The sequence below is a fragment of the Neofelis nebulosa genome, chromosome 13, assembly GCF_028018385.1.
Source record: "Neofelis nebulosa isolate mNeoNeb1 chromosome 13, mNeoNeb1.pri, whole genome shotgun sequence".
Taxonomy (NCBI): Eukaryota; Metazoa; Chordata; class Mammalia; order Carnivora; family Felidae; genus Neofelis; species Neofelis nebulosa.
This window is the reverse complement of record NC_080794.1, coordinates 47,418,658-47,441,360: the sequence shown is the minus strand read 5'-3', so window position 1 is coordinate 47,441,360 and position 22,703 is coordinate 47,418,658. Positions and strand designations below refer to the sequence as shown.

The window sequence follows — 22,703 nt, the reverse complement described above, 5'->3', positions numbered from 1 at the left end:
GGGGACCAGCATCCCCTGGCTTCAATCAGAGCACTATAATAATAAATAATCAAAACTATGATCTAATCAAATACTCTTTAGTTCTTCACAGGTAGACCAAGGGTCTGCAGCACTATTGAATTTTTGGAATAGCAGCATCCAGACCATAAGGAGCTGGAGCTTTGGACTGAAAGAGACCTGGAAATAAATTCTTTCTCTACTGCTGGAGCTGACTCACAGGGGTTTGAGAGAGCCAACTGTGTACAACCTTTCCCAACTGTGGTGGTAGCATGAGCTTAACCATGAAGGGAATATTTACCCCATAAAACTAGGTAAATACTAAAAATCAGGGCTTTCAAAATTGTTCTAGAAATAAGGCTTATGAGCACACCACCTGCCCAGGCTGTCAGAACAAGACATAGGCAATGTCAAAGGCTCTCATTTACGTGTCTGGTTTTTAGTCTGTGGTTCTCTGGCTACCTCTATACCATCCAGGGGAAATGGGAATTAACATGATTGGTATGTCAGTTATCTATGACTGCATAACCAATTGCCCTGAAATTTATTGGCTTAATGCAATAGTATCTCTCATAGTTTCTTTGGGCCAGCAATTTGGGAGAGACTTGGCTGCATGGTGCTGGCTTGGGGTCTCTAATAAAAGTGCAGGCAAGACGTCAGCTGGACTTCCAGTTGTCTGCAGCCAGAGCTGGAGGATCTGGGCAAAGTTTATTCACTCACATGGCCAGCAATTTCATTCTGGCGATTGGCGGGAGGCCTCAGTTCCTGGTCCCATGGACTTTATCATAGGATTGCTTGAATGTTTTCACTGTATGAGAGCTGGATTCCTTCTGAATGAATCCAAGAAGGCAAGATAAAAGCTACGATGTGTTTTAATAACTTAGCTTTGAAAGATTCAAATTCTGCATTTCCACAATATCCTGTTGGTCACACCGCAGCCCTATTCAGTGCAAAAGAGGAGTACACTCTTTTGGGTGTAAATATCAGTAGGCAAGAATCATTTAAGGATCTTGAAGGCTGCCTCCCAAAATTTGTATAGAGAAATTGTAATTTTCTCATGCAGGAGGACTGATAGCACATAATTTTCTCCTAAATCTCACAGCCACCTGCCTGATATCTGCAGCAAATAGGGTTTTATTCTGCACAATAAAAAAGGGCGAGGGCCGTTGGATGGGCAAACAAATGACAGTGTCTGCTACACTATACACTCTCCAGACAAGAAACCCTTCTTGTGCCCACCATACAATTGGCCTCTGCATGTTTTCTCTTAGCTTATTAACCAGAATAAATTGCTCTTCTGTCTTTTACACTTGGTTTGCACAAGCCAACTTTGTGTCTCTCTGATCAAATAGACAGCCTTTTCATGGGGTGGGGCTGGATCTCTGAACAGAGAGCAAAGGAAAAAAAAAAGGCTGATGTGCAAAACAGAGTTTCTTTGCCTCTGAGGAGACAAGGGTAAATGCTTCTGCCACATTTGGCCTGATCACAGGTGTATAATTCCAAAGCTGCTGCTTGCTCGGTTAATATCCAGGTTGAAGGAAAATGTTCTGTGACTGATCCCTAGACAGTTGTCTTTGGAAGTATTGGAAACATTTTCAGGGCAGTGTACAAGGAAGGCAGGAGAGGTATTTTCTATAGCAAAGTATCTGTGATTATTAACATTTGATTCCTTTATAGTATAAATGGCATAAATGAGTTCCAAAGGTAAGAAGGTATTGTACCCTTCACATCACATCTGTGCTTTTCACTCAAAACTTTAATATGAAGAGCTCAAAACAATATGTGTTTAACAAATCTTCACCTTGTAGAAAGATTTGGATAAAGCAGGTGCCACGATTCCTCTCCTTATTCCCTCCAACACCCAAATTGAAGACTTAGATCCCAAGATTCTCAAATAGAAAATGTGATGTGTTTTCTTCCTAATAGAGATATAGCTGGGTCTGGGACAGAATGCGTTGAAAGTAGCTGTCTTTGTTAATTAGATCATTTGTCCTATCCACCTATAATGAGTGTACTGTGTAGAAAATCACACCATCCACAAGATGTGCCAGACTCCATTGAGCCATTTGTGATGGGATCACTAGATAGGCAGATTAAAGAACTGCTTTGTCTGGACTTCAGCAAGGCATGAGGTGAATACCTCCTAATTACCACGAAGACAGAAGTGAGGGATGGGGGTTGGATGGCAATGTCATAGAGATAGTCATAATTGGTTGTTTTGAAAGGGTCCCAAATGACAATCTCTATTGACTTGAAAGTGAAGCTCCCTTTCGCTTCGTAGAAACTGTTAAATATGTTCTTGTCAAAATCCCTTTTAACAGGGGCTTTTGCAGAGCAAATGCTTTTATTTTGATGTAGTCAAACTTATAAGATTTTCCTTTTATAAATTGCCCTTTTTATGTCGAGTCTAAGAACATTTTGCCTGGCTCTACATCCTATAGACTTTTTCCTACGTTGTTTTTTTTTCCCTAAGATATTTACAGTTTTACATTTTATCTTCATGTCCATGATCCATTTTAGGCTAATTTTTGTATGAAAGTGACACTTAGGTCAAGCGTTATTTTTATTTATTGTTTGTGCCTAGGGCATCTGATTGCACCATTAATTTATGCTTCTGCATCCTCATCAAAAATCTGCTGGGCAGGGACGCCTGGGTGGCTCCGTGGGTTAGCATCCGACTTTGGCTCAGGTCATGCTCTCACAGTTCTTGAGTTCAAGCTCTCTGCTGTCAGCGCCTAGCCTGCTTCAGATCCTCCGTCCCCCTCTCTGTCTGCCTCTCCTCTGCTTTCTTTCTCACTGTCTCTCAAAAATAAACATTTAAAATAAAAGTCAGTTCGGCATATCAGTGTGGGTATTTTCTTGGGTTCTCTGTTCCGTTCCACTGATCTATGTGACTATACTTCAGCCAATACTACACAGACTTGATTTCTGTAGCTCTATAATAAGCCTTGAAATTGGGTAAATGGATTTCTTCCAGTTAATTCTTTCCTTTCAAAAATGTTAAGGCCTTTCCACATAAAATTTTTAAAAATCTGTATCTAGAAGCAATTTTGCTAGGATTTTAATAAGAATTGCATTATACCTATGTATCAGTTTGGGGAGAATGAACATCTTTACTGTGTTGAGTCTTCCAATTCATGAACAAGATGTGTTTCTCCATTTAGATCTTTTTTTTTTCCATTTCTTTCATCATCATTGCACAATTTTCAGCATGTAAGTCCTATATATGTTTTGTTAGATTTACACCTAGGTATTTCATTGTCTTTGAGCAATTGTAAATGGTATTGTACTTTAATTTCACATGCTAGTTGTTGATGTATAGAAATAAAATTTATTTTTGTATGTTTTCCTTTTATCCTACAGTCTTGCTTGAACTTACTTGTTAGTTCTAAGAGTGTATTCGTACATTTGCTGGAATTTTCTATGTAGAAAATTTATCATCTGAAAATAGAGGCCGTTTTACTTCTTCCTTTCCAACCTGTATGCTGTTTATTTCCTTCTCTTGCCCTTATTATACTGGCTAGAACTTTTTTTTTTTTTCCTGGCTAGAACTTCTAGCATTATGTTGAATAGGGTTATGAAAGCAGACATCCTTGCTTGGCTCATGATCTTGAGGAGAAAGCATTTGTGTTTTTGCCTTGAAGTACATTAGCTCTAAGTTTTTTAGATGCTCTTTATCAAGTTAAGGAAGATCTCCTTTATTCTTATTTTTCTGAGACTTTTTATTATGAATGGGGGCTGAATTTTATCAAATGTTTTTTTGTCTACATCTGATAAGATTGTATGATATTTATCCTTTAATAGTCTAATCTGGTGGATTACAATGACAGATTTCCCCATACTGAACAAGCCTTGTATCTCTGGATCCCTCTTGGATCATGATGTAAAATTGTTTTCATGTGTAGTTGATTTCTATTTGCTGATATTCTAAGGGCTTTCACATCTGCATTAATGAGATATATTGGTCTACAGTTTTCTTGTTTTTTCTTTGTCTGGTTTTGGTATCACGGTAATGATAGTTTCATAAAATGAACAGAGAAGTCTTCCCTTCCCTTCTATTGTCTAAAAGAGATTGCATAGAATTGGTGTTAATTCTTCTTTAAACATTTGGTAGAATTCTCTGGGTCCGAAGATGTTGTTTCTGGGAGATTTTAAATTCTAAATTCAATTCCCTTAATAGTTGTAGGGCTATTATCTGTCTCATATTTGATGAGTTGTGGTAGTTGGCATGCTTTTTAAGGAATTGGTCCAGTCCATCTATGTTGTGAAATTTATGTTTATATAGAGTTTATATAGAGTTGTGTGTAGTGTTCACATATTACTGCTGCTATCTGCAGAGTCTGTAGTGATATCCTTGTTTCATTCCTGATATTGATAATTTGTGCCTTATTTTTTTTTTATTCTTGTCACTCTTATTAGAGTTTTGTTAATTTTATTGATATAAAAAGTCTGTTTTAGGGGGTACCTGGGTGGCACAGTCGGTTAAGCGACTGACTTCGGCTCAGGTCATGATCTCACTGTTCATGAGTTTGAGCCCTGTGTTGGGCTCTGTGCTGACTGCTCAGAGTCTGGAGTCTGCTTCAGATTCTGTGTCTCCCTCTCTCTCTGCCCCTCCCACACTCATGCTCTGTCTCTCTCTCAAAATTAAACATTAAAATTTTTTTAAACTGTTCTATTGATTTTTTATATTATTTTTCTGTTTCAGTTCATTGATTTGGTTATCTTTATTATTTCCTTCCTTCTGCTTACTTGGGGATTATTTTGCTCTTCTATTTGTAGATTCTTGAAGTGAGAGCTTAGATAAGTGAGCTAACACCTTTCCTCTCTCTTTAAATTGAGATATAATTGACATGTAATATTACACTCATTTCAGATATACAACATAATGACTTGATATATGTATATACAATGAAATGATCACCACAATAAATCTAGTTAACATCCATCACCACACACAATTACAGACTTTTTTCTTCTGCCTAGAACTTTTAAAATCTATTCTCTTAGCAACTTTCAAATATACAATACAATACTTTTAACTATAGTCACCATGCTGTACATTAATTTCCTATAACTTACTCATTTTATAACTGGAAGTTTGTACCTTTTGACCACCTTCACTCATTTTGCCCACCCCTCTCCCTGCCTCTGGTACATCCCAGTCTGTTCTCAGTATCTGCAAGCTTGGTTTGTTTTCTTTTAGAATTTGTTTTTTAAGATTCCACATATAAGGGGAGGCATCTGAGTGGCTCAGTTAGTTGAGCATTTGTCTCTTGATTTTGGCTCAGGTCATGATCCCAGGGTTGTGGGATAGAGCCCTGCATGGGACTCCACACTGAGCTTGGAGCCTCTTTAAGATTCTCTATCTCTCCCTCTGCTCCCCTCCTCCAATGGTATGCTCTCTCGCTCGCTCTCTCTCTCTCTGTCTCTCTCTAAAAAAAAAAAAAAAAAAAAAAAGTTAAGATTCCACATATAAATGAGATTGAGATTGTTTGGTACTTGTCTTTATGTCTGACTTGTTTTGCTTAGCATAACACCCTCAGGATTTCTCCATGGAGTTGCAAATGGCAAGATTTCCTTCTTTTTGTGGTTAGGTAATATTCCATTGTACATATACCACATTTTCTTCATGCATCCATGATGGACATTTAGATTGTTTCCATGCTTTGGCTATTGTAAATAATGCTACAATGAACATAGGGGTGCAGATATGTTTTTGAGTTAGTGTTTTAGTGTCCTTTAAATAAATACCCAGAAGCAGAATTTCTGGATGATATGCTAGTTCTATTTTTAATTTTTTGAGGGACCTCCATACTTCTTCTTTTCTAATAAATGCATTTAATATTCTCAATTCCCCTCTCAGCACTGCTTTAGCTGTGTCTCACACATTTTCATATGTTGTATTGGGTTACATGCCTTTTTATTTAAAAAAAATTTTTTTTTCAACGTTTTTTATTTATTTTTGGGACAGAGAGAGACAAAGCATGAACGGGGGAGGGACAGAGAGAGAGGGAGACACAGAATCGGAAACAGGCTCCGAGCCATCAGCCCAGAGCCTGACGCGGGGCTCGAACTCACGGACCACGAGATCGTGACCTGGCTGAAGTCGGACACTTAACCGACTGCGCCACCCAGGCGCCCCTACATGCCTTTTTAAAATTTCCCGTAAGACTGGGTGTTGTATGGAAACCAATTTGACAATAAATTTCATATTTAAAAAATAAATAAATTAAAAATTAAAAATTAAAAAATTAAAAAAGACTTCCTTTTTGGTTCATGGATCATTTAGAAGTGTTCTGTTTAGTTTCGAAGTGTTTGGAGATTTTCCTGTTATCTTTCTGTTACTGATTTTTAATTTGATTCAATTGTAGTCAGAGAACACACTGTATATGATTTTAATTACTTTAAATTTGTTAAGGCTTCCTTTATGGCCCAAGATATGGTCTACTTTGGTATATGTTCTGTGGCCACTTGAATAGAATATGTATTCTGCCATCGGTGGATGGGATATTCTACACGTGTTGACCAGATACGTTGTTTGACGGCGGTGTTGAGTTCTTCTATATCCTGGCTAATACTCTATTTCATTGTTTTCTCAATTATTGACAGGGAGGCATTGACGTTTCCAGCTGTAATTGTGTATTTTCTAGTTTTCTTGTCAGTTTAATCAGTTTATGCTTGCCATATTTTATAGCTCTGTTGTTTGGTGTACAAGTGTAGGAATGCTGTGTCTTCTTGGGGAATTTATACTTTTCTTATGAAGTAAAATTCTTTTAACTCTGGTAATTTTCTTTGCTCTGAAATCTATATCATCTGACATTAACGTAGCCACTCCTGAACTCCTTTGATTAATTTTTCCTCTGTTCCCTCCACTCTGCTGTTGAGCCGATCCACTGAACTTTTCATTTTAGTTATTGTATTTTTCAGTTCTAAAATTTCCATTTGGTTTTTCTTTATATCTTCTGTTTCTTTGATGAAGTTTCCTGATTTTTTTATTGTTTCAAGCATGTTCGTCATTGCTTCTTGAAACATTTTTATCATTGGTGCTTTAAAATCTTTGTCTAATAATCCCAACTTCCTTCTTGTCTTGGTATCAGCATCTATTGATTCTCTTTTTAAATTCGAGATCTTCCCAGTTCTTTGTATGATGAGCAATTTTCAACTGAAACTTGGACATTTTTATATTATGTTAGGAGTCTCTGGATCTTACTTAAATCTGTTTTATCTGGCTATCTTTAGCAGAGGATGGTGACACCTCCTCATTATTTATAGGTGGGAGTACAGGTTTTCTTTCTGGCCTCTGTTGATGTCCAAAGTGAGGAGAAGGCTCTACATTGCTGCTGTGTAGAGATTGGCGTTTAGTCTCCTAACATGTTCTCCACTGATACTCTGGGGTTGATTTATTTGAGGAAGGAAGTCCTCGTTCCCTACCCGATCTTCCCTGACACCATCTTGGCGGGGGGTAATAAAGTACATTGTTGCAGCCTCACAAGAGTGAAAGTATAGCCTCACTTCTCAGTTTTTCCTGGTGTGGGTGGGGAAGGGGCCCATAATTTTTTCCATGGTGCTTGACTGAAGGGGTGCAGTTTGTCTAAACGTTTTCTGTTTTGCTAGGCTATGCCTTTCCTATAAATTTGGCTAGAAAATATTGCAATAATTTTGGCAACTAGACTTACAATGGTGATCATTTCATAACGTATGTAAATGTCAAATCACTGTGTTGTACACCTGAAACCAACATAATATTGTATGTCAACTATACTTCAACTAAAAAAAAAGACACTGAAAGGTCAGAAAATAAAAATGACTGTGAAAAAAATGTGTTCACTTGTAGAACAAACTTGCACTGAAAAATGGATGGACGAATGGGGCTTGGATTGTGTGAACATGATGTGAAGCCTTTGTAGAGGAAAGGAAGACACTAGGAAGGAGTATAAGAGTATAAAGTGGCACGTCACTGCTCTGGAGAGGCATTGCTTTGGGACATGATTGTGAACCAGTTATGTTCAGGGACTGGAGAGCTAGGAAAAGGACAACTTGTGTCCCTTCCCCAGGGAAGCCTTCCTGGATCCCCCCTTTAACTTGTAACTCTCCTCTAAGCTCCCATACCACTTTCAATTCACATACCATAAAACTAGGATGTATGGTAAGATATATATTGAGATATAATTCACACGCCATAAAATTCACCCTTTTAAAGTGTAGGAGTCAGTGGGTTTTAGCATATTCACACAGCTGTGCAATCAATAACACTATCTAATTCCAGAGCAGTTACAATATCCCCAGAAGAGCCCTGTATCCATTAGCAGTCACCCACCATTCCATGCTTCCCCCCAGGTCAGGCAACCACTAATCTACTTTCTGTGTCTCTGTGTTCGCCTATTCGGGACATTTCCTATATGTGAAGTAATACATAACATGGTCTTTTGTGTCTGGCTTTTTCTACTTAGCATAAAGTTCTCAAGATTCATCCACGTTGTAGCATATATCAGTATTTCATTCCTTTTTATGGCTGAAGCATATTTCATTGTATGAATATACTACATTATTCATTCATCAATTGATTGACATTTGGGTTGTTTTCACATTTTGGCTATTATGAATAATGTTGCTGTGAACATTAACATACAAGATTTTATGTAGAAATATGTCTAAATTCTCTTGGGTATATACTTAGGAGTAGAATTGCTGGGTCACATGATAACTATATGTTTAATATTTTAAGGAACTTCTAAACTATTTGTCAACATGCTGCACCATTTAGCATTCTCACCAGGAATGTATGAAAGTTCCAATTTCTGCACATCTCTGTCAACACTTGCTGTAGTCAGTCTTTTTTTATTATAGTCATCCTAGTAGGTGTGGAATGATATTTCATTATGGTTTTGGTTTTAATTTATCTAATAAATAAAGAGGTTGAGCATTTTTTCATGGAATAATTTGCCACTTGTATATCTTCTTTGGAGAAATGTCTATAAAAATGCTTTGCTGTTTTAAAAAATTGGGTTTTTTTTGTCCTTCTATTGTTGATTCTGAGAGTTCTATATATATTCTGGATACCAATCTCTTATAAGATATATGGTTTGCAGATGTTTATCCTAGTCTGCGAGATGACTTTACTTTCTTGAGAGTATACTTTGAAGCACAAAAGTTCTTAATTATGAAGTCCAATTTGTCAATTTTTTGTTGTTTTTGCTTATGCTTTTGGTATCCTATCTAAAAAAACAGTACTTAATCCAAGGTCACAAAGATTTATGTCTATGTTTTCTTCTAGGATTTTAATAGTTTTAGCTATTACATTAGGTCAATGGCCTCTTTTGAGTTGATTTTTGTACATGGAGTATGGTAGAAGTCCATCTTCATTCTTTTGCCCATCCTGTTGTCCCAGCACCATTTATTGACTATTCTTTCCTTTTTGAATTACTCTGACATCATTATTGAAAATTAGTTGATCATAAATGGAGATTCAAATGGCCACTTGACACTGACAGCGGAATTCATGACCTTTGCAGAAGTCATTAGGTGCACCAACCTTTGCCCAAGGGCCCATGACCATGCTCACTTGGCTTCAGACTCAGCACCCAGGACTACCTGTGGTGGCCGCATGACCAAATGAACACCTTAATCTGCTCAGGTTTTTCAACCTAGAGGTTTTCTAAGCTGAGGTCGACCTATCACTAAACAGGACAGCATACTTCAATCACATGACCTAAGTTCGACACTTCCCAGATGTAAAAATATAAATAAATAAAAGCTAGTTGATCATACATAAATGTAAAAATCTCTTTCTGGACTTGATTGTATTTATTGATCTATATGTCTGCCCTTATGATAGTAGCACACTGTTTTGATTGCTGTCACTTTAGAGTAAGTTTTTTTTTCGACGTTTTGTTTTTTTTTTTTTTTTTTTTTTTTTTTTTTTTTTTTTATTTATTTTTGGGACAGAGAGAGACAGAGCATGAACGGGGGAGGGGCAGAGAGAGAGGGAGACACAGAATCGGAAACAGGCTCCAGGCTCCGAGCCATCAGCCCAGAGCCTGACGCGGGGCTCGAACTCACGGACCGCGAGATCGTGACCTGGCTGAAGTCGGACGCTTAACCGACTGTGCCACCCAGGCGCCCCTTGTTTTTGAGAGAGAGAGAGAAAGAGAGAGAGAGCTTGAGTGGGAGAGGGGCAGAGGGGGGAAGGGGGACAGGGGATCCAAATGGGGACTTAGTGCTGACAGAAGCAAGCCTGATGAGGGGCTCAAATTCATGAGCCATGAGATCATGACCTGAGTCACCCAGGCACCCTAGAGTAAGTTTTGAAGTCGGGTAATGTGAGTCCTCCAACATTGTGTGTTTTTTTTTTTTTTTTAAGTTTACTTATTTACTTTGAAAGACAGAGAGAGTGGCAGAGGGGCAGAAAGAGGGAAAGAGAGAATCCCAAGCAGGCTCTGTGCTGTCAGAGCAGAGCTTGATGCAGGGCTCAGCCTCACAAACCCTGAGATCATGACCTGAGACCAAACCAAGAGTCAGTCACTTAACCGAATGAGCCCCCCCGGTGCTCCGAACATTGTTCTTTTTAAAGATCATTTTGGTTGTTCTGGGTCTTTTGCATTTACATATGAATTTTAGGATCAGATTATAAGTTTCTGCAAAAAAAGTCAGCCAGGATTTTGATAAGGATTGCAGCAAATCTGTAGACTAATTTGGAAAGTATTGACACTTCAACAATGTTAAGTTTTCTAATCCATGATTATTGCCTGTCTTTCCATCTACTTGTGTCCTCTTTAATTTCTTTCTAAAGTTATTTATTTATTTATTTGTTTATTTATTTGTTTATTTATTTATTTGAGAGAGAATGAGTGGGGAGAGGCAGAGAGAAGGGGACCTCTTTAATTTCTTTCAACAATATTTTATAGTTTTCAGTGTATACATTTCATACTTCCTTTAATGAATTTATTCTTAAGCATTTTTTTAAATTTTCTGATACTATTATAACTGGAGTTATTTTCCTAAGTTAATTTTCGTATTATTTTCTGTTAGTATATAGAAAATCAACTGCTAATTTTATTTTGATCTTGTATTCTGCAAACTTTCTGTATTTGTTTACTACCTCTGATAGTTTTTATTTGTGTGTATGTGTGTATGTGTATGTGTGTGACATCCTTAGAACTTTTATATATGAGATCAGGTCATTTGCAAATAGGATAGTTTTACTTTTGCCTTTCTAATCTGGATGCACTTTATTTCTTTTAAACTGCCTAATTGCCTTCCAGTACAATGTTGAAGAGAAGTTGGGAGAGTGAACATCCTTGCTTTGTTCCTGATCCTAGGTGGAAAGATTTCATCCTTTCACCACTAACTAAGATGTTAACTGTGGGTTTTCATAGATATACTTTATCAGTTTGAGGAAGTTCCCTTCTATTACTAGTTCATTGAGTGTTTTTATCATAAGAAGATCTTGGCTTTTTGTTAAATGTTTATTCTATGTCTATTAAGATGATGATATGGGGGCTCCTGGGTGGCTCAGTTGGCTGAGTGTCTGACTTTGGTTCAGGTCATGATCTCACTGTTAGTGAGATCAAGCCCCATGTTAGGCTTTGCACTGATAGCATGGAGCCTGGTTTGGATTCTCTGTCTCTCTCTCTGCCTCTCTCCCACTCACACTCTTCCCCTCTCTCTCTCTAAAAATAAACATTAAAAAAATTTTAAAAGATTATCATATGTAGATTAATGTTATTCATCAAAGTTGTGAAAATTTTGGCCATCATTTTCTTCAAATATTCTTCCTGCCCCCCCCCCCCCCCACTCTCGCTCTCTCTCTCTTTCTGGAACTCCCATTATGAACATGTTGATATTCTTGATGGTGTTCCACAGGTCTCTAAAGCTCTGTTCATTTTCTTAATTCTTTTGTCTTTCTATTGTTTACAGTACAAAATGTCCAGTGGTCTATCTTCAAGTTCACTGATTTTTTTTTTTGCCTGCTCAAATTTGTTGTTGAGCCCCTCTAGTAACATGTCAGTTACTGTATTTTTCAACATTAGAATTTTTTATTTAACTTTTTAAATAATTTTTTTCTTTTTTTTTAACGTTTATTTATTTTTGAGACAGAGAGACACAGAGCATGAACAGGGGAGGGGCAGAGAGAGAGAGGGAGACACAGAATCTGAAACAGGCTCCAGGCTCTGAGCAGTCAGCACAGAGCCCCACGCGGGGCTCAAACTCACGGACTGTGAGATCATGACCTGAGCCGAAGTCGGACGCTTAACCGACCGAGCCACCCAGGCGCCCCAATAAATTTTTCTTTATTGATATTCTATACATGGCAAGACATTAATCTCATAGTTTCCTTTAGTTCTTTGAACATGTTTGAAATATATGACTTAAAGTCTTTGTCTAGTGGGGTGCCTGGGTGGCTCAGTCAGTTGAGCATCTGACTTCGGCTGGGGTCATGATCTCGCAGTTCATGAGTTCAAGCCCCGTGTCAGGCTCTATGCTGACAGCTCAGAGCCTGGAGCCTGCTTCGGATTCTGTGTGTCCCTCTCTGTCTGCCCCTCCCCTGCTCCCCTGCTCCGCTGCTCCCCTGCTTGTGCTCTGTTTCTCTCTCTCTCAAAAAAAATAAAACAAAAAAAAATAAATAAATAAAGTCTGTCTAGTAAATCCAACATGTGAGCTTTCTCAGTTTCTATTGATCACTTGCTTGCCTAGGTATGGGACATACTTTCTTGTTTCTTTGCATGCCTTATAATTTCCCATTGAAAATGAGATTCAGGGAAGTTTCCTTAATAAACACTTCATGGATTGTTGGACGATTTTAGTTAATCCAGGGTTATGAAAACACTGATTTTCTAATTTTTTGCCGGTGTTCTCATTGCTTTTGTGGAGGAGAAGATTTTCAGTGGCCCTTAATTCCATCATTCCTGCTGACACACCATGGCATTTTGAATTAACCTCTATTGTAGCACTTGTAACAAGTGGTGTGTATGAACTACTTTGTTTCTTTGCTAGGCTATGAGCATCTAGAGGGAAAGGACTGTGTCTTATTCACCTCCTTATCTTTCCCTTCCAGAGTAAATCTGGATGCTTGATAAATAGCAGGCTATTGTTGAAGGATGAGTGATTGAACCCCCAAAGAAGGTAACCACTGAGAAAAACTTTATGTTGACTTGCAATGCTATGGCTTTATTTCTTAATCCTAGAGTATCCTGGAAAAACCATTTTGCGTTTGTATTTAGACAGTTCTGGGAATTTCTATCCAAATTGTGTCACATTTTAATAGTGCCCTGAAGCAGTTTTCATAATCATTTAGAGCCTTAGTTTTCATATATGCAATGAGGATAATAATACTTAAGATCATAATATTGTGATCCTAGTATGGTTCAGGGGATTAGATGGGATGACACACGTAAAGCCCATAGTATAGTATAGTATCGTATAGTATCAGGCAGTGCTGCTCATGATTATGAGTGTTTATGATTCTTGCCTGTCCCAACTCCAGGAAACTTTAATCATTTCCTGTTTAACTTGAGCAAGGGTTTGGCAAATCCACCTGCTATCAACAACTAATGAACAATGCTTTCTTCAGCTCCCTCATGCCAGAGCTTCCACAAAAGCCTCTTTTGAAACACAGGCAGGCAGAACAACCAGGGCACTTCTTCCATGGAGCTCAAGCACTAACAGAGCTATGAACAGAAAACATCTGCTGCTTATAGCGCTGGCCAGTTGTGGAGACAGACTGTGACGCAGCTTTCTTGGAGGACTGGAGGTTTTAAAGCTGGGGAAGGTAGGAAAACCCAGGACTTACTTAGAAAGGGAGGCAACCCACAGATTCCTGAAAACCAAAACAGAGCGGTCGCTAGAACTTCCAGGATGATGGTCCTGGGGGAAGCGGTTAGGGGACGAGTTATGCTAGGATCTCTCTAATTTACTTACACTTCCTAGTATGGCTTTTCTTTAAAAAGAATAAAAAAGACACTATTTTTAAAGTTTGAAAACAACTAACATAACTCAAACCAGTTATTAGACAGATAAAAATGCAGACCAGTAAAATTCAATGACTCACCCAAGGTCAGACAAGAGGGAGCAGCAGAGCTCCAAGGTGAATGTTGGTCTGACTGGGAGCCCAGGGTTCTTTCCATCTTATCTGCTGTGACCCTGTTAAGTCACCTTACAGAGAACTCATTGAAAAAGACACCTAAGCATGTGCTGTCTGAAGTCATGTACATCTCTTATCTCTAAGAATAATTTACCTGATCATAGATACTTGGATCTATAGAGTTTAGAGGCTAAATTTAGAATCAAGAGGGTGGGATTCAAACATAAGATCTGGTGTCATCAGTTAACCTGTGTGAATGTCATTGTTTTCATCTAAAAATTGGGGCTCCAATCCCCTTCCTATCTCCCTCCTCTGGTTGTTCGAAGTATTACAGAAATAAAAGATGTGAACAAGATTTTTCATTCTAAATTTTTTCATTCACCTGTTCACTGAGGTCCTCCATCTATCCCCTTAGTAGCAGAATACTGGTGTTCCATGGCTTTATTTGGTTTGGAGAATCACTAACCCTAAACCTCTCATCAGAATCGTAGGCCACCCATCTCTTCATGCTAATCTTTGGGCTAGGAGTTAGGGAGAGACTGTAACACTGACTTGAAGTTTGTCACTCTGTCCCACACCTAAGGGATGTCATGTGATGTGAGTGACTCCACCCAGGACAACTCCCTTTAGTTCCTGCTCATGTTTACAAATGTTCACCGGACTCAGATACTTGAGTATCTAAGAGGCATCTGGGTTTTTTTCCCCTCCAAGTCTGTTGGTTTTCCCCATCTTAGCATGACACCTCCAAAAACTTAGTTGTCATCCACATGTTCTTCCATGCCTTCAAACCCAATATGGTTTACAATAACAGAAGTTATAAATTGCTCCTCAAAATCCATGTGGTTCTTCCTTACTATGTAGCACCTACGCCATTTGGGTAGGATTGATCACACCCATACCTTCATTGGTCCAAGACAACAAAGATAATTTCATCCCTTATCCATGCTGATTGTTTCCAGTAACTCCCATCTAAGCTAATCAGTCCACTGGCAGTGGAGGTACAGTGGGGGTATTAAGCCGACTCTCTGATCTCCCAATCAGTCAATCCCAAGATCAAGATTTTTGTTTTACAGTTGTTGGAAATGATGCCTGCCTCTGCTCCATGCAAATAAAACCATCTTACAACCATGTATGTGTCTTGCTCTTGCAAACATGTATGGAGTCAGCATAAAGATAAATGGACACACAAAGGGTGGGGGACAGATGAAACAGGACTGAGAATCAGAAAAATAGGGCTAGAGCCCTGATCAAAGCTTGCCTTAAGCCCACCTGCATCATAGTTTTCATTTTTATAAGTCTGTAAATTGGTCCTATTTTCTGAAGAAAATTAAGATTGGGTTTGATTGTTACCTAAAATCAAAAGAATTCAAACTAATAGACTTATTCAAGCCACTAGCAAATTGTTATATTTGCTTCCAAAACCATACATCGTATCTGTTCACTTCTTAACATTACCACCATCACTTTCCTACTTTCAAGGATTAAAACCTTTCAAAGACTTTAAGTTGTTCTTAAACAAAACCCTAAGCCATCCTTTCTATCAACCACCTTCCACCCATCCTACCTTGGGCCCCTCCCTGCTAGACATGGTCCCTGCATTCCTACTGCTTCTCCTTGATTCCATCTGCTTTAGCCTCACAAATCTTTCTGTTTCTTGAACAGCCAAGCCCTATCCCACTTGCTGTTCCCTTTGCCTGGAATGCTCCCCGCCCCCCCCCCCCCCCCACCTGAGTGCCTTATTCTCATCCTTTAAGTCTTTGTTCAAATATCCTTCCTCAGAGGTGTCTTTCCTGACCACTCTCCCAGTACCTTCCTATCTTATCCCTTGTTTATTTCCTACAGAGTGCCTATCACAATTTGTAATGATCTATCTTACACACTTACTTGTTTATTGTTGCTAGAATGTAAGCTGCTCATGAGGACCCTGTCTTGTTTAAACTGTGTCCCGGCTCATAATTAGGCTCAATAAACATTTGTTCAATCAACACCCAAGAGCTGCTCAGCAACCTGAAACCCTTAGGGACGTATTGCCAGAGCGCCACCCAGTGGTGGGCTGAGGTCTGGCATGGAGGTCAGTGGATCTCCACAGTCACTGGCATGCCTTTCAACATGGGTCTCAATCATCCACCCCAGTCAGCTGCTGGGAAGGGAAGGCCAGGCAGTTGGGATCACGTTATCGTGCTCTGCTCTGGCCAAACACAGCACAGCTTCAGTAGCAACAGCTTCACTTGAGAGCTTGTTAGAAATGCAGAATCTTGGCCCCACCCCAGACCTCCTCAACCAGTCTGCACTTAACAAGATCCCAGGTGGTGGTTTGCACCTTATGGTTTCAGAAACCAGGCTCTCTACCACCTTGACATGCACTGCCAGCACTGAAATCTGAAAGTCTCTGATCCAGGAAGCTTCCTCATGCACTGTATGAATTTAAGCAGTTTGTTTAACCTTTTTATGCCTTAGTTTCTCAATTACTTATAAGACCTGACCCTATTATCTTATAAACGATATCATGGTAATAAAACAAAAAGCCTTGGGCTGAGGATCTCCTGCTGAGGTCTGTGATCTTTGGCATTTGGGGAATTAGTAACAGAAAGATGAGAGCAAGCTATAGGACAAGATAGAGGTGAAGGAAAAAAATGTGTGTGAATGTGTGTATGTATTAATATACATATGTGCACATATATCAATATGCATGTGTATACATTACATATGCACATGTGTGTATGGTAATATGCATATGTCATGTACATGTGTGTATATATTACATGCATATTTGTATAAAAATTACGTGTGTGTATATACTAATATGCCTATGTGTGTAGTATGTTATGTGTGCACATATAACAGGAGAGAATGGCCTCAGAGATGACTCAGAGTAAATCTCAGCTAAATCACTCTTTGTAAAATGGGATATCCATAACACCCTCCCCCATCAGTGGTTCTTAATCCTGGTTGTGCATTAGGATCACCTGGGAGCTTTTAAAAGTCTCAAGACCAGCCAGTTCTTCAGACCGATTACATCATTGTCTCTGTGGGAGAGACCCAGACATCCGCAGTCTGTAAAGCTCCACCATGCTTCCCAAGCTCTAAGTGCACACAAATTACACTTGGTGGGGGGGTTGTTGAAAAGCATATTTGGATTCAGGAGGTCTGGGGTGGGGCCTGAGAGTCTACATTTCTAACAAGCACTTGGGTAAAACCGATGTCTCTGTTCCAGGGACCACACTTTGATGAATCACCAAGCCCCAGATGATTCAAATGTGCAGACAAGTGTGAGACCTATGTTTCTGAGGATGTGTGGGAAATTAAATGAGGTAGTAGGTTTGATTCATGTTGCATATAATCGTCACACAATCATCATAATTTTCCTGAGTGTACCCCTTTGTTGAGTGACTAATAAGAAAAATCAGGGGATAGCAGGGAATAGCTGAAAGGTCCCCGACAGAGGGAATCTAATATTTGTTGACCATCCACTGCGTGCCATGTGCTTTAAATTATGCCACCCTGGTGAGTCCATTTTGGTGGAAGTGGAACAATTTAGCGATAAGAACCTTGCTCCAATTTGGTCACACACTGAATAAAAGGCAAATCCTGGATTCATGCCTAGGTCTCTCCAATACTCAAACTTTACTGCTTTTCAAGCTGCCTTGCTGCCTCGCACCTAGAAGAGCAAAGGACTTGCATGTGTTTCAACAGCTGCAGAGGGAAGGGCAGCTGGGCTGAGGAGCCCTTGCAGGGAGACAATGGAGGCCATTGTAGGAGCAGCTGGATGGATGGAGGAAAGAACAGGTGGACAGTGTCGGGGCCAGGGAACAGCTTAAGGGGGAAACAGCAAATTACCTCAACCCAGAGGAGAGAGAACATTTAGGGATTGTGGTTTTGGCCTTCACGCAAGGCTTTTCCAGCACTCGTTACCTTAGAAACATTACCATCACCAATTGCCATTTACAGCACATTTGCTGAGGCCTGAGCTGCTTCTCTGGGCATAGAAATTGTGAGTTATTGTGAGAAATTATGATAAGACAGAGGCAAAACCTCGAGCGAGACCTCTTAACCAAATCCTATGTGCAGGAAGACTTTGGAGGTCTACATTTGCTAGACTCCCAGTCACTGTTCTGTAAGCAAAGAAAAGGGGAATTCTGCTAGGGCCATCTGGGCGCGCTCTGGCCAACGGGCATGAAATTTCTTTTCCTTCAAGGAGAGATGTGGAATCATATCATCATTTGAGGTAGAAAACAGCTACACATCAGGCTTCTGTACCAAGAGCAGAAAAGGAAGCTTGCCTGAGATCCTGCAGGAATCAAGAATTCACCCACGTGGCCTCACCAGGAAACTCCCAGGCTCTTCAGAAAGGCACCTCCAGGGCTGCCGGGCAGGATCAATTTATCATTGAGTTAGCACTGCCACCTTGTGGTAGAAGCTAAGCACTGCGCTGTCCTAACCTGCCCAGGATTTATGCATATCAGATCTTTGCTTTTTTTCCCCGCCCTCCTTTTCCTTTCATTTAGCTTATATGACAGGACAGATAGTAATGATATTTATAGAGATAGGGAAAATAATACTGGAGGCAGTTTGGTGGGAGGGAGAGTAAGCTTGTATTTGAGCAAATTGAACCAGGAGTGTCTCTAACAGGGAAAACAACAGAAATCCTATCGATTCCATGGCAAGGAGAAAGATATACATAAATTAGGCCTGTTACCTTGCTATTGAATTTATTTCTCTTTGTAGAAAATTTGCAAAAATCCCCTTACTTTTGAGCAAAAATATAGACCATAGTTTAGGCTATAATCATATTTCCTTTTTTACTAATCAAATCAGGCACACAGTCGCTTTCCTCCCCAGAAAAAAAAAATGGTCCCAGTGAGGACTTTGAGGGAGGAGACCAGAGACTGTACATTCCTATACCTCAGAGATAACTTGCTATTTTGTTTGTGACTTTAATGTAAGTCCATTTGTCAGGAGGCAGAGCCATCTTTCCCAGATGGGGTGGGTTGGGGGATATTATTCTACTGTACTTATATTCCTTTGCAAAAATAAACTCAAATAAATGGATCTGAGAATGGAGATGATCTTAGAAAACAAATTTTGTGCCTTATAAATTGAGTTTCATACAATTCCAGGTTCTGCAGAAGTGAGACTGGGTGAGTACTCTGGGTGTTGGGGAGCAGTGGCACCAGCCAGGCACTCCATCCCCTCTGCTGTCATCTGTTTCCAACAATGAGCTTTCTTGCAACATTGTATTAGTCTGCTATAGCTGCTGTAACAAAATACCACTGGCCGAGAGGCTTAAGCAACAGCAATTTATTGTCTCATAGTTCTGGAGGTAGAAGTCCAAGGTCAAAGTGTCATCAGGGCTGGTGTCTGGTGAGAGCTCCCCACTAGCCATGCGGACATCCATCTTCTCACTGTGTCCTCACACGGCCTCTCCTTGATGCATGTGCTCAGAGGAGAGAGGAGAGAGAAAAATCTCTGGTATCTCTTCTTACAAAGACACTAGTCCTGTTAGATCAGGGCCCCACCCTTATGACCTCAGTTAATCATGTCTGTGAAGACTATCTCCAGATATAGTCACGTTGGGGGCTAGGGGCGGCTTCAACATATGAATTTTAGGGAGGACCAAAAACATAGGATCCTTAACACGATCTTGTTTGAAAAAGAGACTTTGGATAGTGTCTGAAAATATTCTGCCCTTGTCAGAGCCTGCTCAAATTGAGAAGATTGGAACGGATAGTCCAGAGAGGGCTCATGATTGACCCAGGGCCACCCAGGGAGGGGATGGCAGGGCTGAAGCCTCGTCACCACACACGAGGGCACGCATGTGGCTCTCCTCCCCTGTAGGTTACATTTTAAAAATAATGGTGGCACGTGGGTTACCAAGTCAAGCCACAGAAACTTAGAAAATACGGAATGGGGCTGAAATGCTCCCCATTTCAATTCTGTTGAAACACATGATTAAACCACGTGTACAGTGACACTCAGAGGACATGTTTAATTTGTCTAGAATGAGGGAAAAGAGTTTAGTTTTGACATAGAGACTTGCAGAGATTCTGAGAAAAACTTCTGGGTGATGTTGGGAATGCTTATTACTGTGTCTGATTCCACTTACTTGGACACAGCGGGGCCCTAATCTCTACTTTGACATCTTAGCCACATTAGCACAGGTTTTACTCACAAAGGCCAGGAAGAGATATGAGGGCTGAGGTGACTGGAAAGGATCTCAGGCCCAAATCACTCCATCAGCACAGTGTCTGACTCAGACACAATGTCTCCTTGCCCTTGTTTCCCTTGCCACCATGGGGTCCGGTTCCCCTGGCATGTAGGAACTTGGGGACAGCATGATGGCACCAGTGGTGGATGATGTGGGTTGGGGGACCATGCTGGCATGTCCCGCAAAGCCCATGGTGTCTGTGTGGGGGGAGCAGGGCACTGTCCCTACTAGTGGCAACAGGGGCCACATAAGTGAACAGAGGAAAGAGACCTGGGGTATACACTGCTCAACGGAGCCTGAGGGGGCAGGAGAGCGAAGGGGGTGGGGAAGGACTCTCACCAAAATCAACGACCAGAAGGGGCCAGGAAACAAACACTTCAAGGAGACAAAAGTAACTGCTTTCGGGGCGCCTGGGTGGCACAGTCGGTTAAGCGTCCGACTTCAGCCAGGTCACGATCTCGCGGTCCGTGAGTTCGAGCCCCGCGTCAGGCTCTGGGCTGATGGCTCAGAGCCTGGAGCCTGTTTCCGATTCTGTGTCTCCCTCTCTCTCTGCCCCTCCCCCATTCATGCTCTGTCTCTCTCTGTCCCAAAAATAAATAAAAAACGTTGAAAAAAATAAAAAAATTAAAAAAAATAAAAAAAAGTAACTGCTTTCTTCGTATGTTTTCCTGATAGTAAAAGTGACACATGGTCACCCTAGAAAATTAGCAGACAGTTTGGGGGCTGTGAATGGGCCTGGGTGGGGGCCAGGCAGAGTGAAAGGAGCCTCGGGAGGTTCCAGGGCGTTAGGGGCTGTGCTCTAACATTTTTAAGGCGCTGACCGCCTTCTGGGACTGGCTCTGATTCCTCTCCCAGTGACGGTGCCAGGGGCTTGCAGGGAAATGGGCGTGAGGCAGGACCCACCTCCCTTGTCCTTCTGGTCCCTGAGGGCAGGATGCTGGAGGGTGGTGGCAAGGAGGGCAGAGGACAGGCTCTGCACGCAGGGTCCACCAGGACTCGAGACCCTGAAAGTGCTCTGGGACATGGGCAAAAAAGCTCAAAGGTGACAAAGCTCCCTAAACCCATTCCGTGAGTGAGAGGCTCGGGTGTGGGTGGACTTGGGGCTTTGGTCATTCCCCATGGGGTGCTGCTTCAGCCCTGCCATCTCCCGCCAGCCCAGTGCAGGGTGGAGAGGCCCTGAGCCCACCTTTCCCCCTCTACACAGGCTCGGGATGCAGGGTTTGAGCTACAGGTGTCCTTGACTGTGCCCATCCAACCTGCATTCCTCCCCTGCTCTTTGAACACAGGTGGGACAGGATCTGTTTGGGGACACTGGCCAGTCTTGCTGGGCACCCTCAGCCTCTTTGTCTTCCTTCTCTCTCTGAATCTGGGAGTCACCTCCCTTCTCTTCTGTGTTCCCTTGTCCCACCTTACAAGGTGTGGAGTGAAGAGCGGGTACCCAGTAAAGACAATTTAAGGATCCATGAGCTGTGGGGGCAGGGTCAGAATCTCTGGGCTCTGGACACGATCACTTTTGCAGCCACCCGCTCAGCCTGTGTGTGAGCACAGCTCAGGCCCCAGGATTTCCCCTGTCAGTCCCCACTCCGGGGCTGATGACAGGGACCCCGACTGGTCGCTGGAATGAGGCTGAGTGTCATCTTGTCTCTACAGCACTGGGCACAGGGCGTGGTCTAGGAAACAGTGCTGTGGGCAGGCTGCTTCCCTCCCCACTCCACCTGGTTTCACAACAGACCGAACTGGCCTCCGTTTGGAGCAGACTTCTTGTGAGTTATGTTTATGTGGTCTGAACTCCTGCATCTGCAGAGCTGAGAGGCACGTCCTGGTGCACAGGGACCCCAGACGTTGTTCTCATGACCACTCTATCCCCCACCCCTCCACCCCCACCCCGGGAACCTGTCCCTTCCCTGCTCAGCGTCCAGAGGTGGAGCTTTCGTCCTTCCTGCATCCGAGGCGCCTGGGGCAGCTGGCTCTCCATCATCAGACCTTCTGTAGAGCCCACCGTCGCCCTGCCAACCTTCTCCACTTCCTTCTAAGACAACGGGTTCCACCCGGGTCTGCGCACCTGCCACACCTTGTCCCTGAAATGCTGACTCTGCTGGAGGTGCAGATGTACATCCACGGAGGGGACCCCGGCATCACTGTCACAGGCCCAGATGCCTGCAGGCTCTGCAGGGAATATAAAGCTACAGTTGGTGGAAGGGAACGAACCCTGGGCACCGGGACAGAGCTGCCCTGAGCTCTACAAACTGTCACCATGGAGCCTCCTCCAGGTTGGTGGGGCCTCATCTTCGGACATCTGGACTTTTAAATGAATTGTCTTGAATTGTAATGTTGGCAACTAAGTAACCTGCAGCTAGCTGTCTCTGACTGGCAGGTGCTGGTGGCTAACTCTCAGCAAGCCCTGAATGTGCCAGGTAACGT

General features: G+C 41.5%; 1 protein-coding gene across 1 annotated transcript in view; it reads left to right on the top strand.

Annotated features, from left to right (window-relative positions):
* LRIT1 (leucine rich repeat, Ig-like and transmembrane domains 1) overlaps positions 1 to 22,703 on the top strand; it is a 56,109-nt gene that overhangs the window by 5,440 nt on the left and 27,966 nt on the right. The window lies entirely within an intron of this gene.